Consider the following 15,961-nt stretch of genomic DNA (forward strand, 5'->3'; position numbering starts at 1 on the left):
CATGCTGGTTCTTAACACTTCAGAATACTTACTTTTATTGTTTCTGTTTTCAAAAGGTGGTCATGGCTAGAAGTGTCTCAAACCCAAACCTTGTGCAGTTGTAGTAAAGTGCCAATCATTTTCCCCAAGGTTCAATTCTCAACCTAAAAAATTCAGTGTGGTCTGCAGCTAAATTAAAATGATTTGGTTGCAAAAGGACACTTTTGCAATTTTCCAATACAAAGAACAAGCTGGAATAATTTAAAAAATGCTTAATATTTGGCAGAAGAATTTGACACCACGTAGGTGAACTTCAATTTCATCGCTTTGACTAAAATGGTAAATATTCATGTCCACCAGCGGCCTGAAGAGATATTTAAGCAGGGGTTTTGCTGGGTCAGTGTATTTGCATATCCATTGGCACAGTGATTGGTGTGAATTTCATTTATAACAGGTGAAAAGGGGGGAAAAGAGTAAACCAGCCAGGAATATAAAAATAGATTGTTAGAGCTTTTCCACGTATATAAAAAGAAAATAGATAAAATAAATATCATTCCTTTGGAAAGAGACATCGGAGAAATTATCACGGGAATGAGGAAATGCAGATACATTGGACAAATATTTTGTCTTTTCACAGTAGGCGACATTCATAATAGAAATAAAAGGTAACCTAGGGACTAACAAGAGTGAAGAAATTAAGGTAACGAATATCAGCAGAGCATATTGGAGAAGCTCAAAGGACTAAACTCTGACAAATCTCCAAGACTTGATGGTCGATATCCTCAGGTCAAAATGAAATAGCTGCAGAGATAGTGGATGTGCTGGCTATAAATTTTTTTAATTCTCTAGGTTCTGGAATGGTCTCAGCAGATTGTAAGTTAGCAAAGGTAACTCAGCTGTTAGTTTTTTGAGAATGTAACTGGTGGGATAGATAAAGGGGAAACAGTAGATGTAGGATACATCAAGGCACCACACAAACAGTTAATACACAAGGCAAGGGTTTACAGAGTCAGGTGTGATACATTCGTATGGAAAGTGGATTGGTTAATGGACAGGAAGCATATATGGATAACAGGGTCATTTTTGGCAGGCTGTGATTTGTGGAGTACTACAAGGATCAGTGCTGGGGTTTTCGCTATTTACAACTGATATTAATGACTTAAATGAAGAGACAAAGAGTAATGTATCCAGTTTTGTTGGTGCTACAAAACTAGGTAGAAATGGAAAGTGTGAGGAGGCTGCAAAGAGATGTAGATATGTTAGGTGAGTGGCAACAAGGTGGGAAGTGTGAGGTTATTCATTTTGGTCATAAGAATAGAAAAGTAGAATATTTTTTCTAAGGCATGAAACTTTTAAATGTTGATGTTCAGACTGCCTTGTGTTTTCATAAAGAAGAAGTTAGATCACAGGTACACTAAGAAATTAGGAAGGCAAATGGCATGTTGGCCTTTATTGCAAGGGGATTGGAGTGCAGGAATAAAAAATACAGTTGTATATGGTTTTGCTGAGACCACACCAAGAATATGGTGTGCAGTTCCAAGGATATACTTGCATTGGAGGTAATACAACAAAGGTTCTCTGGATTGCTCTTGAGTTCATAAAAATGAGGTAATCTCATTGAAACATTCAAGATTGTGAGAGGCTTGACATGGTAGATACTGGCTTTTCATTCTTTCATGGAATGTAGGCATCGCTGGCAGGCCAATATTTGTTGCGCATCCCTAATTGCCATTTCAGAGTGCAGTCAAGGGTCAGCTACATTACGTTGGGTCTGGAGTCACATGGAGGCCAGACTGGGTAAGGAAAGCAGATTTTCTTCGCTAAAGGACATTTGTAAAAACAAATCGATAACAGTTGTCATGGTCGCCATTACTAAGACTAGCTTCTCAATTCCAGATTTAATAATTGAATTTAAATTCCACCAGGTCCGTTGTGGGATTTGAACCTCTGGCTCATTAGCCTGGGCCTCTGGAGCACTAGTCCAGTAGCATCACCATTACACCACCATCTCCCCATGACTGGGGAATCTAGAATAAGGGGGCACAGTTTCAGCGTAAGGGACCAACAGATGGGGCTGAGATGAAGAGAAATGTCTTCACTCAAAGTTTTGTGAATCTTTGGAACACTACCCCATATAGTTATGGATTTGCAGTCACATTTAAGGATGAGATAGAATTTTAGTCTTTTAAGGGAATCAAGGGTTATGGTGAGCAGGCAGGAAAGTGGAGTTGAAGCCCAAGATCAGCTATGATCATACTGAATGGCGAAGCAGGCTTGACAGACTGTTTGGTCGACTCCTACTGTTATTTCTTATGTTCTTAAGGAAGGTTTAGAAATTAGGACGAAACCTTAAAAAATAGTTTGAACAGGTAATGAACAAAAACAATGCTTTGCTCATTCAACTCCCAGATAACTTCATTGCCTGTCTCAGCAATCATTTTCTGATTCTTTCACAAATGTCTACTCCAGCTGGTACTCTGTCAAATAAGGCAACAGGACATGGTAAAGATTCACAAGATGATGTCATCATTTCACTGATTCAGGTTGCAAGTCCTCTTTCAGAAAAACAGTATGAGTAGATATAAATTGATGGGGGAAGATATGACACGATCATTGACTGCTAAGTCTCTTGACCAAAGGACTGCAGACCAATGCCCAAGAAATTTAGTTACCGAATAAGATCTGCCAAAGCGTCACAGACCAAGTGTCCTCTTCCAGAGTCACAGTAACTCTTCATCCTCCAAAGAGAAACACTTGTACAAATGACTTCACAAAGCATTCACGATGGTTATTTATTTTTGTTAATGGCAATTACTGGTACAAACATACGTTTATATCCTTACATCTCTTACTTCTGTTCATTCTTACCATTTGTCACATATTCAACTGCTATCCATCCCTTCAAATATTTGCCAGGGAAGGATGCAGAATTCCCAATGGAGGGAAGCCACTAGACAGGGAATGCCTAAGCACCTCATGTGCTGCAAAAAGGCAGCCAAAGGAGCTCATAGTCAGCCACACTGCTCTAGCTTTGAGAGAAGAGAAGGTAAGGAGCACATTTCTCACACTAGGTTAATGACTAAACACTATCTGTGCACCATGGCTCCCTGAAAGCATTTCATAGATACAAGCTTGAATTTCCTTCTCTGATTCCTTAGTCCCAGGGGTGCAATTTTATCTATTCTTAGCTTCCATGGTTCTTTTCTATACATCCACATTAAAAAGGACAAAGGAGAGGCAAGAATCGAGACACTAGAATATTCCTGCAAACAATGATGAGGGAGAGAAAGAAGTCAGACTCAAGTCCACTGATGAGTTCCTGCATAGAACTCCTGCTTAATGCTCTATGGCCCAAGCAATATCCAACTTATCGCAATGTCATTTTGCTTCTACCCTCCCAAGCACCAACTTCGATATTTTCAACTGGGACAACTGATAATGCTATTGAGGATGTGGCAGAGTGAGTAACAGACCAGTAGGCAGCTGGTCTTGAGTGAGAAATGCCACTTTCCAGGGGAGGCCGAGGAGAAGACAGTGGCTATGGAGTCGTGGCTAGATTTTGTTCTTGTGAAGCCATAATTGTAGGTGGCGGCAGTATTGAAGGAAGGAACAATGGGAGGGGGAGGGTTTATGGGTGGCAAAACTCAGCTAGTGCTCTGACCTGGTGAGATACAGTGAGAGGCAAATTCAGGTCTGTGCAGGCAGAATGGCAAAACAAGAAATCAAATTACTGCAAAGAGAAATTCCCAGCTGCTGAAATTGCTAATGAGACTCTCTCTTCAGGCTCAAACACCACATCCGCCTGTGTCAGCTGATCCTGGCAACAGCTGTGCCTTTACGGTTGTCAGTCTTAAGTTATTGAGTACATTGTCAGTGTAAAAGTAGGAAATTTGGCACTACATCGTTACTGACCCTCATTATAACATAAAAGCACAATAAAATTAACAATACACCAACAGAATTCAATAAATAATTGCTTCTTAAATATATGAGGATTAAAAGAGTCTCACGCTATAGGGTGTTATAAGTATGTGCGCATGTAGCAGATGGTGTATTACTACAGTGGTTAACACTATTTAGCAAAAAAAATAATTTGCTAATAAGGAAATGGAACCCGACCAAGATTCCAAATAACAATTCACAATTTACTATATAGTTAAAACAAATCATACCGTAAGGTGCTAATCCACTGATCTCTCGTACGTACAGCAATAACTAAAAAGTTAGGAGTGCAACATAAATTTTAGAACAGACGAATTAGGAGTAGGCCACTCAGCCCCTCGAGCTGCACAGTCATTCAATAAGATCAGGGCTGATCTTACTATAACCTCAACTTCACATTCCCGCCTACTCCCGAAAACCTTTCAATCCCCTTGCTCATCAATAATCTACCTACCTCTGGCTTAAAAATATTCAAAGACTCTGCTTCCATCACCTTTTGATGTGGAGATGCCGGCGTTGGACTGGGATGAGCACAGTAAGAAGTTTTACAGCGACAATGCAGAATCGCCGAGCAGAAGCTTATAACCAAGTTCCGCACACATGAGTGCGGCCTCAACAGGGACCTGGGATTCATGTCGCATTACATTCATCCCCCGCCATCTGGCCTGCGAAATCCTACCAACTGACCAGGCTTGACACAATTCACACCTCTTTAACCTGGGGTTACCCCATCTCTGGATCTGTAAAGATTTAATCACCTGCTAATGCTCACATTCCAAGCATTGTCTGGCGTCTTTGAATTTGTCTATATACATGTTTCTGGAACATACCTCTTCATTCACCTGAGGAAGGAGCAGCGCTCCGAAAGCTAGTGACATCGAAACAAACCTGTTGGACTTTAACCTGGTGTTGTAAAACTTCTTACTGTGATCACCTTTTGAGGAAGAGAGTTCCAGAGACTCCTGATCCTCAAGACAAAATATTTCTTGTCATCTTGGTCTTAAATGGGTGACTCCCAATTTTTAAAACAGTGATTCCTAGTCCTAGAATTTTCCCACTAGAGGAAGCATTCTATCCACATTCGCACAGTCAAAAACCCTCAGGATCTATGTTTCAATCAAGTGAATTCTTTCTTTTCCAAACTCCAGCAAATACCTGTCCAACCTTTCCTCACACCCAATCCAGGTCTTGGTCTAGTAAACATTTACATCTTCCCTTAAATAAGGGGCGGGATTCTCCGCAATCGGCGCGATGCCTGCCGACCGGCGCCAAAAACAGTACGTATCAGTCCGGCATCGCGCCGCCCCAAAGGTGCGGAATTCTCCGCATCTTGAGGAGCTGAGCCCTCACCTTGAGGGGCTAGGCCCGCGCCGGACTGATTCCCGCCCTGCCAGCTGGCGGGAAAGGCATTTGGTGCCCCGCATGCGCGGGAGCGTCAGCGGGCACTCATGGCATCCCCGCGCATGCGCAGTGGAGGGGGTCTCCTCTTCCGCCATAGTGGAGACCATGGCGAAGGCGGAAGAAAAAGAGTGCCCCACGGCACAGGCCCGCCCGCGGATCGGTGGGCCCCAATCGTGGGCCAGGCCACTGTGGGGGCACCCCCTGGGGCCAGATCGCCCCGCGCCCCCCCCAGGACCCCGGAGCCCGCCCGCGCCGCCTTGACCCGCCGGTAAGAGAGGTGGTTTGATTCTCGCCGGCGGGACAGGCATTCCAGCAGCGGGACTTTGGCCCATCGCGGGCCGGAGAATCGCCGGGGGGGGGGGGGGGGGGGGCGCCGCCAACTGCACGATTCCCACCCCCGCCAAATATCCGGTGCCGGAGAATTCGGCAACCGGCGGGGGCGGGATTCACGCCAGCCCCCGGCGATTCTCCGACCCGGCGGGGGTCGGAGAATCTCGCCCCAGGTGTCCAATGCTGTACACTGTACTCCAGATGTGGTCTCACCAATACCTAACTGAAGCATAACCTCCCTTTGCAATACATGATTAAAAATTCTATCAGCTTTCCTAACTACTTGCTGTACCCACACACTAACCTTTTGTGATTCATGTACTAGGACACACAGATCACTCTACAGAGTTCTGAAATCTCTCACCATTTACATAAAATTCTATTTTTATTCCTCCTGCCAAAATGGACAATTTCACATTTTCTCACAACATATTCCATTTGCCAGATCTTTGCCCACTCACTTAACCTATTTATAGCCCTTTGTAGCCTCCTAATGTAATCTTCACAATTTATTTTCCGATCTATCTTTGTGTCATCACCAAATCTAGCAAAATAACCATTGGTCCCTTCATCCAAGTCAAATTTTTGTAAAAGGTTGAGGCCCCAGCACCTGTCACAATCGTGCCAACCAGAAAATGACCTACTTATGCTTACTCGTTTTCCTGTTAGCTAGCTAAGCTTCTCGTCATGCAAATACGTTACGCCCTACAGCATGAACTTCTATCTTCTGCAATAACCTTTGATGTGGCACCTTATCAAATGACTCTGGAAATCCAAGTACAGTATATCCACTGGTTCCCTTTTATCAACAGCACATGTTACTTCTTCAAAGAAAACCCAGAGAATTAGCGTTAAATATATATATTTTTAAATCATTTACGGGATGTGGGTGTCTCTGGTTAGGCCAGCATTTATTGGCCATCCCTAGTTGCTCTTCAGGAGGTGGTGGTGACCTGCCTTCTTGAACCGCTGCAGTCCCAGAGGTGTAGGTACACCCACAGTGCAATTAGGGAGGGAATTCCAGGATTTTGACCCAGAAACAGTGAAGGAGTCAGGGAGGTGAGTGATTTGGAGGGGAATCTCTTTAATACTATTGCTGGAATATTGTCAGGGCCCATAGCCTTTGCAGTGTCCAGTGCCTTCAGCCATTTCTTAATATCATGTAGAGTGAATTGTATTGGCTGAAGACTGACATCTGTGACGCTGGGAACCTCCAGAGGAGATCAAGACGGATCATCCACTCGGCCCTTCTGACTGAAGATTGTTGCGAATGTCTCAGCCTTGCCTTTTGCATAGATGTGCTGGACTCCTCCATCATTGAGGATGGGGATATTTGTGGAGCCTCCACCTCCAGTGAGTTGTTTAACTGACCACCGCCATACACGGCTGGATGTGACAGGCCTGCAGATGTTAGATCTGATGCGTTCATTGTACAATCGCTTAGCTCGGTTTATTACTTGCTGCCTATGCTGTTTGGCATACAGTAGTCTTGGGTTGTAGCTTCACCCAGGTTGACATCTCATTTTTAGGTATGCCTGGTGTTGCTTCAGGCATGCTCTCCTGCACTGTTCAATAAAACAGGGTTGATCCCCTTGCTTGGTGGTAATGGTAGAGTGGGAGATATGCCGGGCCATGAGCTTGCAAATTGTGGTTGAATACAATTCTGATGCTGATGGTCCACAGCTCCTCATGGATCCCCAGTCTCGAGTTGCTGGATCTGTTCGAAGTCTATCCCATTTAGCATGGTGGTAGTGCCACACCACACACTGGATGGTATCCTCATTGTGAAGACGGGAATTTGTCTCCACAAGGATTGTGCGGTGGTCACTTCTATCAATACAGTCATGGACAGATGCATCTGCAGTAGGTAGGTTGGTGAGGGTGAGGTCAAGTTATGTTTTTCCCTCTTGTTGGTTCCTTCACTGCCTGCTGCAGTCCCAGTCTAGCAACTATGTCCTTTAGGACCCAGCCGCTCGGTCTGTGGTGGTACCACTTGGTGATGGACATTGAAGACCCCACCCAGAGTATATTCTGCTACCCTCAGTGCTTCCTCCAAGTGGTGTTCATCATGGAGTAGTACTGATTCATCAGCCGATGGTGGACGGTATGTGGCAATCAGTATGTGTTTAACCTAAAGCCATGATACTTCATGGGGTTCAGAGTTGATGATAAGGTGTCCCAGGGCAACTCCCTCTCGACTGTATCCCACTGAGCCGCCGCCACCTCTGTTGGGTCTGTCTTGCCGGTGAGGCAGGACATACCCAGGATTGGTGATAGTGGTGTCTGGGACATTGCACAGTATGATTCTGAGAGTCTGGCTGTTGCTTGACTAGTCTGTGAGATGGCTCTCCAGACGTTAGTAAGGAGAACTTTGAAGGGTCGACAGGGATGGGTTTGCTGTTGTCATGCCTCGGTTGATACTGGGATGCTCTGTCCGGTTTAATTCCTTTTTTGTGTTTCCGTCACGGTCGAATACAACTGAGTGGCTTGCTGGGCCATTTCAGAGTCAATCACATTGCTGTGGATCTGGAGCCACATGTAGGCTAGATCAGGTAAGGATTCCTTCTTTAAGAGGACATTTGTGAATGAGATGGGTTTTTAACGACAATTGACAATGGTTTAATTGTCACCATTGATATTTAATTCCAGATATTTTATTTAGTTTAAATTCCTCCACCTGCCATGGGATTCGAACCCGGGTCCCCAGATCATTACCGAGTCTCTGTGTTACGAGTCCAGCGACAATACCACTATGCCATCGCCTCCCCTCGAACGCCACAGATTGCAACGTACAAGTCAGCCTTTGAATCATTGGAAAATCCTTCCAAGAACAGGGATCAATTTATGTGGGGCGTATAAAATGTGAATCGCCAGTGTTGGTGTAGGTGGTTGCCATTTTGAAAATATCAGCAGTTCGAATTATATCAATGGGATGTTTTATTGAGCTACTAGTATACCTTCATTCACAATCAAACCATTTTTAAAAAGTCAAATTATTGCTTTCAGCATCTGATGCAAAGCGTTAATTAAATTCATTGAGTTATTGGCAATGGCATTATCTAAGGGCCCATTATGGATCAAATTTGACCTTTCAGGTTTCAGAATCATCCCTCCAAAACAAATCATCTTCCCCTCCAACCACTGAATTAGAAGTCCCGTATTTTCCAATGAGCTGATGACGATTTGTGCATTAACAGCATTCCATGATTTGATGACAGAAACACAATATATCAAGCAGGGCAGAATGCATATTTCTACTCAAAGGTTTTTCCTGTCAATCAAACACCAATTTCATTTGGTGGGAACGTGATCCTTGAATGGCTTGTTGAGACACACATCAGAATGGTTGCACCATAGATTTTAGACCCCCTGATTTATCTGCAATTTGGGTGCTATTTCTTTGCAGATACCTTTTGATCTCATTGGTTATATAGGATCCGGACCTGTCCCACACTCGTCTGCTTCATTCCTTGCAAAAGTCATCAAGGTCTATTCCACAGGTTATCAATCCACAACTTCACTCCATCCTCATTCATCCAACTGTTGTAATAGACGTGCACAAAAACTCCTTCAAGGAACTTGACTTTCAGCATGGTTTTACGTTTGAAAGTTACTTCTGACTTTATGTTTGTCCCATTGGCCATGCAGGCTAATACCACTGTGAATCTCGTCTTCTCGTGTCCTGTGGCTTTCAGTCGAGCTGATTTCAAACCTTTCCACTCACGGTTTGGCTGTTGGACATACAGAAATTCAGAGGCGTTTCATCCATGTCGCCGATGTGACATGTTGGGACTTTGCTGTTGTCTGACGAAGAATTGTTGGAAACTGGTAATTTTGGAATCAAGGTCTTTTAGTAGTCTGAGCAAGTCTTTGGCTGCAATTTTAGACCATTTTATCCTATAAAGTGGTTACACCAACTAGCTGTTACTCATATTCTTCAGGGGGGATTCTTCCTCCTTCCATTCTCCATCCAGTTATTCAGAAAAATAAATTCTCTCACTGCAGCAGTTATTTAACGGCGAACGTTGATGCGGATATTGTGGTTAATGTTGTGGCTATGAACTTCCAATAGGAGTTTGATAAAATACCAAAAAATTTACTTCTTAAAAAATTTAAAGGTCAAGGGATTAAAGATACAATGACAGTGTGGATACAAAATTGGCGGAGGGACAAAAAGCAGGGAGTAGTGATCAACTCTTTTTCAGGCTGACAGAAATAGATCAGCCGGAATTCTCTGTTTAGAAGACTATGTTCTCTCGCCGGGGATGAATCTGCTTTGATTTGCGCTCATGCTGGGAACACAAATCTGAGGTGATTCGCTATACCTTGCGATACAAATTTATGCAAGGCAGGGATTGAAAGGGATTCCATCACAATCCCATTACCAGGCCGTCAATTTGAGCGGGTGACCGGATAGAGAGGTCTGGTGGCTGGGCACCCCCCCAGATGGGACTTTCTGGGTGGGTGCTCTCTCTCCGCTGGGGAAGTCTCTCTCTCTCTCTCTCTCCCGGGGGGGGGGGGGCTCTCTCTTTATCTCTCTGCCGGGGGTGGGGGAGTCTCTCTCTCTCTCTCTCTGCCGGAGGCGACTCTCTCTCTCTCTCTCTCTCTCTCTCTCTCTCTCTCGGGGGCGGCTCTCTTTCTCTCTCTCTGCCGGGGACGGCTCGCTTTCTCTCTCTCTTCCGGGGGCGGCTCTCTGTCGGGGGCGGCTCTCTTTCTCTCTCTGCCGGGGGCGGCTCTCTTTCTCTCTCGGCCCGGGGGGGCTCGCTCTCTCTCTCCGCCGGGGAGGCCCTCTCTCTCGGCCAGGGAGGCTCTCTCTCTCTCTCTCTGCTGGGGGAGACACTCTCTCTCTCTGCCGGGGGAGGCGTTCTCTCTCTCCCTCTCTCTCGGCCGGGGAGGCACTCCCTCTCGGCCGGGGAGGCTCTCCCTCTCGGCCGGGGAGGCTCTCCCTCTCGGCCGGGGAGGCTCTCCCTCTCGGCCGGGGAGGCTCTCCCTCTCGGCCGGGGAGGCTCTCCCTCTCGGCCGGGGAGGCTCTCCCTCTCGGCCGGGGAGGCTCTCCCTCTCGGCCGGGGAGGCTCTCCCTCTCGGCCGGGGAGGCTCTCCCTCTCGGCCGGGGAGGCTCTCCCTCTCGGCCGGGGAGGCTCTCCCTCTCGGCCGGGGAGGCTCTCCCTCTCGGCCGGGGAGGCTCTCCCTCTCGGCCGGGGAGGCTCTCCCTCTCGGCCGGGGAGGCTCTCCCTCTCGGCCGGGGAGGCTCTCCCTCTCGGCCGGGGAGGCTCTCCCTCTCGGCCGGGGAGGCTCTCCCTCTCGGCCGGCGAGGCTCTCCCTCTCGGCCGGCGAGGCTCTCCCTCTCGGCCGGCGAGGCTCTCCCTCTCGGCCGGCGAGGCTCTCCCTCTCGGCCGGCGAGGCTCTCCCTCTCGGCCGGCGAGGCTCTCCCTCTCGGCCGGCGAGGCTCTCCCTCTCGGCCGGCGAGGCTCTCCCTCTCGGCCGGCGAGGCTCTCCCTCTCGGCCGGCGAGGCTCTCCCTCTCGGCCGGCGAGGCTCTCCCTCTCGGCCGGCGAGGCTCTCCCTCTCGGCCGGCGAGGCTCTCTCTCTCGGCCGGGGAGGCTCTCTCTCTCGGCCGGGGAGGCTCTCTCTCTCGGCCGGGGAGGCTCTCTCTCTCGGCCGGGGAGGCTCTCTCTCTCGGCCGGGGAGGCTCTCTCTCTCGGCCGGGGAGGCTCTCTCTCTCGGCCGGGGAGGCTCTCTCTCTCTGCCGGGGGAGGCTCTCTCTTTCTCTCTGCTGGGGGAGGCTCTCTCTCTCTCTCTCTCTCTCTCTGCCGGGGGAGGCTCTCTCTCCTTCTCTCTCAGCCGGGGGAGGCTCTCTCTCCCTCTCTCTCAGCCGGGGGGAGGCTCTCTCTTTCTCTACCAGGGGAGCTCTCTCTCTCTCTCTCTGTGCCAGGGAGGCTCTCTCTCTCTCTCTGCTGGGGGAGCTCTCTCTCTCTCTCTCTCTCTGCCGGGGGCGGCTCTCTCTCGCACTGCCGAGGGAGGCTCTCTTTCTCTCTCTCTGCCGGGGAGGCTCTCTTTCTCTCTCTCTGCTGGGGGAGGCTCTCTCTCTCTCTGCCGGGAGAGGCACACTCTCTGCCGGGAGGCTCTTTCTCTCTCTCTCTCTGCCGGGGGTGGGGGAGTCTATCTCTCTGCCGGGGGCGGCTCTCTCTCGCTCTCTCTGCCAGGGGCGGCTCTCTCTCCCTCTGCCAGAGGAGCTCTCTCTCTGCCGGGGGCGGCTCTCTTTCTCTCTGCCGGGGGCGGCTCTCTCTCGCTCTCTCTGCCGGGGGCGGCTCTCTCTCGCTCTCTCTGCCGGGGCGGCTCTCTTTCTCTCTGCCGGGGGCGGCTCCCTTTCTCTCTCTCTCTCTCTGCCGGGGGTGGCTCTCTTTCTCTGTCACTCTGCCGGGGAGGCTCTCTTTCTCTGCCGGGGGAGGCTCTCTCTGCCGGGAGAGGCACTCTCTCTGCCGGGGGAGGCTCTTTCTCTCTCTTTCTTTGCCGGGGGCGGCTCTCTTTCTCTCTCTGCCGGGGGCGGCTCTCTTTCTCTCTCTGCCGGGGGAGCTCTCTCTCTCTCTCTCGCTCTGCACCAGGGGAGCTCTCTCTCCCTCTCTCTCTCTGCCAGGGGAGCTCTCTCTCTCTCTCTGCCGGGGGAGGCTCGCTCTCTCTCGCTTTCTCTTTCTCAGGGCATAATTTCAAAGTTTGCAGATGACTTAATTCAGAAGTTTAGTGAATAATGAGGATTGTAAAAGACTTTAGGAGAACATACACTAGTTAATCAGCACACATAACAAATGAAATCGAATGCAAAGAAGGGTGAAGTAATACATTTTGATCAGAAGAATGAGTGTAAGCAGCAATAACCCAATGAAAAACTATCAACGGCCATGAAGGTGTACATACACAAATCGTTGAAGGTAGTAGAACAAATTGACAAAGTTGTTAAAAAGCATGTAGGATTGGGGACTTCCGGTGACGGCGGGCGGGAGGCAGCCGCACGCCGGAGGGCTCCCACTCGGGAATAGAAATTTTGGGATTTTAACGCCCGGTCTCAGGGGCAACGGAGGCTGAAAAAACTGTAGGAAGGCACAGGGAGGAGAAATGTCCAAGCTTGGGAAAAAAACGGCCGTGAAAAAGGGGTTAATGAAAGTCCACCGGTGAGTGGAAAAGTCAGCGCAGGAACTGTAAGGAAAACAGAGGTTGGAGCACCGGGGAAGGCCGCATTTTTCACAGCAGAAGAAATGACCAAAGTGATGGTTGTGGAACTTGAAAAACAGTTCACAAATCACATGGAAGCGATGAAGAAGGAGGTGGGGGCGGTATTGAAAGTGCTGGTGGAGGAGGCAATTGCCCCGGTGAGGGCGGCGGTATCAAGCGCGGCGGTGGAGGTGTGGGAGCAAGGTGAGACACTGAAGGAAGTGCAAAAGGTATTATCGCAGCACAGTGATGATACAGTGAACTCACCTCAATGAAGAAGGAGTTGCGGAAGGTGACAGAGACAAACAAGAGTCTGCGAGCCAAAATGGAAGACCTGGAAAACAGATCCAGGCGGCAGAATCTGAGGATTGTGGGTCTGCCCGAAGGGGTGGAAGGCCCGAGGCCGACGGAGTATTTTGCCCCGATGTTGGTGGAGCTTTTGGGGGAGGGGGACGATCTCTCTCGCTACGAACTGGATCGGGCTCATCGATTGTGGAGGCCTATACCAAAGGCTAGTGAGCCGCCAAGAGTAGTAACTGTGTGTTTCCGTAGGTACAGCGTGAAGGAGAAGGGCTTGAGCTGGGCAAAGCAGAAGTGGGTGGTGCAATGGGCTGCAGCTGGTATTCGCATATATCAGGACTTTACGGTGGAGCTGGCAAGGAGGCGGGCTGCCTTCAGCCGGGTGAAGAAGGCACTGTACATCAGCAAGGTGCAGTGCGGCATAGTATATCCAGCTAAGTTGAGGGTCACCTACAAATCCAAGGACTTTTATTTTGGGACGGCGGAAGAGTTTGCGAAGGCAGAAGGACTGTGGCAGAATTGAGAAATGGGACTGAGAGCGGGTCGTGGACCGATGTAGCCTCATGTAACATATTTTTTCACTGCATGTTGGTGTATGTACTAAATGAGTCAATGCTGTATGTTTGGACAAGGGAGGAGTTGAGACTTTCATTTGCAATGATGGTTCTTTGGGGCTTGGGTGTGTATGCTGGGGTTGTGTGCTATAGGAGATTTCTTGGTTTTCCTGGGACCGGGCAAGGGGGAAGGAGACCCGCGTGGGGGCCTCCACGGGAGTGAGGTGTGGGGGGGGGGCTGCGGCCATCGGAGCCTGGTAGAACAGGTTTCGATTAGTCTAGCCAGGTGAAAGTTGGGGGAAGGAACTGAGGTTGGGGGGAGTAGTTTACAAGAGGAAGTGGAGGGGAGGAGTCTGGGGGGGGAGGTGGGGGGTGTCTACAATTCATGGCCGCCATTCACTGTACTCTTTAGGGGATTGGATGGCATTGAAGATTGGGGGGGGGGTTGGACTATATATGTCAATGGTGACCAGGGGCGATTCCTGATTCCTTTTTCTTTTTTCCTCCTTGGGAGGTTTAGTTTTATTTGATGCTTATACTGTCATGCGGGCCATTGTTTGGGGGGTGGTGGGAGGATGGGATCGTTGTTGTTGATAAGGGGATTGGCATTGTATTCGTTACCGTTTACTGTTTGTTGGTTGTTTGCTGAAAGGAATTCAGGACCGGCATGTTCCTGTGAGGAAGGATAAATACGGCAAATTTCGGGAACCTTGGATAACGAGAGATATTGTAGGCCTCGTCAAAAAGAAAAAGGAGGCATTTGTCAGGGCTAGAAGGCTGGGAACAGACGAAGCCTGTGTGGGATGTAAGGAAAGTAGGAAGGAACTTAAGCAAGGAGTCAGGAGGGCTAGAAGGGGTCACGAAAAGTCATTGGCAAATAGGGTTAAGGAAAATCCCAAGGCTTTTTACACGTACATAAAAAGCAAGAGGGTTCAGGGAAAGGGTTGGCCCACTGAAGGATAGGCAATCTATGTGTGGAGCCAGAGGAAATGGGCGAGGTACTAAATGAATACTTTGCATCAGTGTTCACTAAAGAGAAGGAATTGGTGGATGTTGAACCTGGAGAAGGGTGTGTAGATAGCCTGGGTCACATTGAGATCCAAAAAGACGAGGTGTTGGGCGTCTTGAAAAATATTACGGTAGATAAGTCCCCAGGGCCTGATGAGATCTACCCCAGAATACTGAAGGAGGCTAGAGAGGAAATTGCCGAGGCCTTGACATAAATCTTTGGATCCTCACTGTCTTCAGGTGATGTCCCGGAGGACACTAGAATAACCAATGTTGTTCCTTTGTTTAAGAAAGGTAGCAAGGATAATCCAGGGAATTACAGGCCGGTGAGCCTTACTTCAGTGGTAGGGAAATTACTGGAGAGAATTCTTCGAAACAGGATCTACTCCCATTTGGAAGCAAATGGATGTATTAGTGAGAGGCAGCATGGTTTTGTGAAAGGGAGGTTGTGTCTCACTAACTTGATAGAGTTTTTCGAAGAGGTCACAAAGATGATTGATGCAGGTAGGGCAGTGAATGTTGTCTATATGGACTTCAGTGAGGCCTTTGACAAGGTCCCTCATGGTAGACTGGTACAAAAGGTGAAGTCACACGGGATCAGGGTTGAGCTGGCAAGGTGGATACAGAACTGGCTAGGTCATAGAAGGCAGAGAGTAGCAATGGAAGGGTGCTTTTCTAATTGAAGGGCTGTGACTAATGGTGTTCCGCAGGGATCAATGCGGAGACGTTTGCTGTTCGTAGTATATATAAATGATTTGGAAGAAAATGTAACTGGTCTGATTAGTAAGTTTGCAGACGACACAAAGGTTGGTGGAATTGCGGATAGCGATGAGGACTGTCAGAGGATACAGCAGGATTTAGATTGTTTGGCGACTTGGGCGGAGAGTTGGCAGATGGAGTTTAATGCGGACAAATGTGAGGTAATGCATTTTGGAAGGTCTAATGGAGGTAGGGAATCTACAGTGAATGGTAGAACCCTCAAAGTATTGAAAGTCAGAGAGATCTAGGAGTACAGGTCCACAGGTCATTTCGGAATATAGGATTTTAAACCATACGTCTGTATACTCCCTTCCTCTGATCCCAGGTAAATGAGGTGAATTAACTAGCAGAGCCTAGAGATCAAAGCAAAGATCTCAGGTTTGCTTGAATCAGTTTGATATTCACAGTAACTTCATTGCAGTGTTAATGTAAGCCTACTTGTGACACTAATAAAGATTATTAAATTAGATCCGGCATTTGCAA

The 15,961-nt window shown here is 48.2% G+C and overlaps 1 protein-coding gene across 1 annotated transcript in view; it reads right to left on the reverse strand.

Annotated features, from left to right (window-relative positions):
* Positions 1-15,961, reverse strand: part of erp44 (endoplasmic reticulum protein 44) — a 212,428-nt gene that overhangs the window by 32,234 nt on the left and 164,233 nt on the right. The window lies entirely within an intron of this gene.

This window comes from Scyliorhinus torazame, chromosome 6 (genome assembly GCF_047496885.1).
Source record: "Scyliorhinus torazame isolate Kashiwa2021f chromosome 6, sScyTor2.1, whole genome shotgun sequence".
In the NCBI taxonomy this organism is placed as follows: domain Eukaryota; kingdom Metazoa; phylum Chordata; class Chondrichthyes; order Carcharhiniformes; family Scyliorhinidae; genus Scyliorhinus; species Scyliorhinus torazame.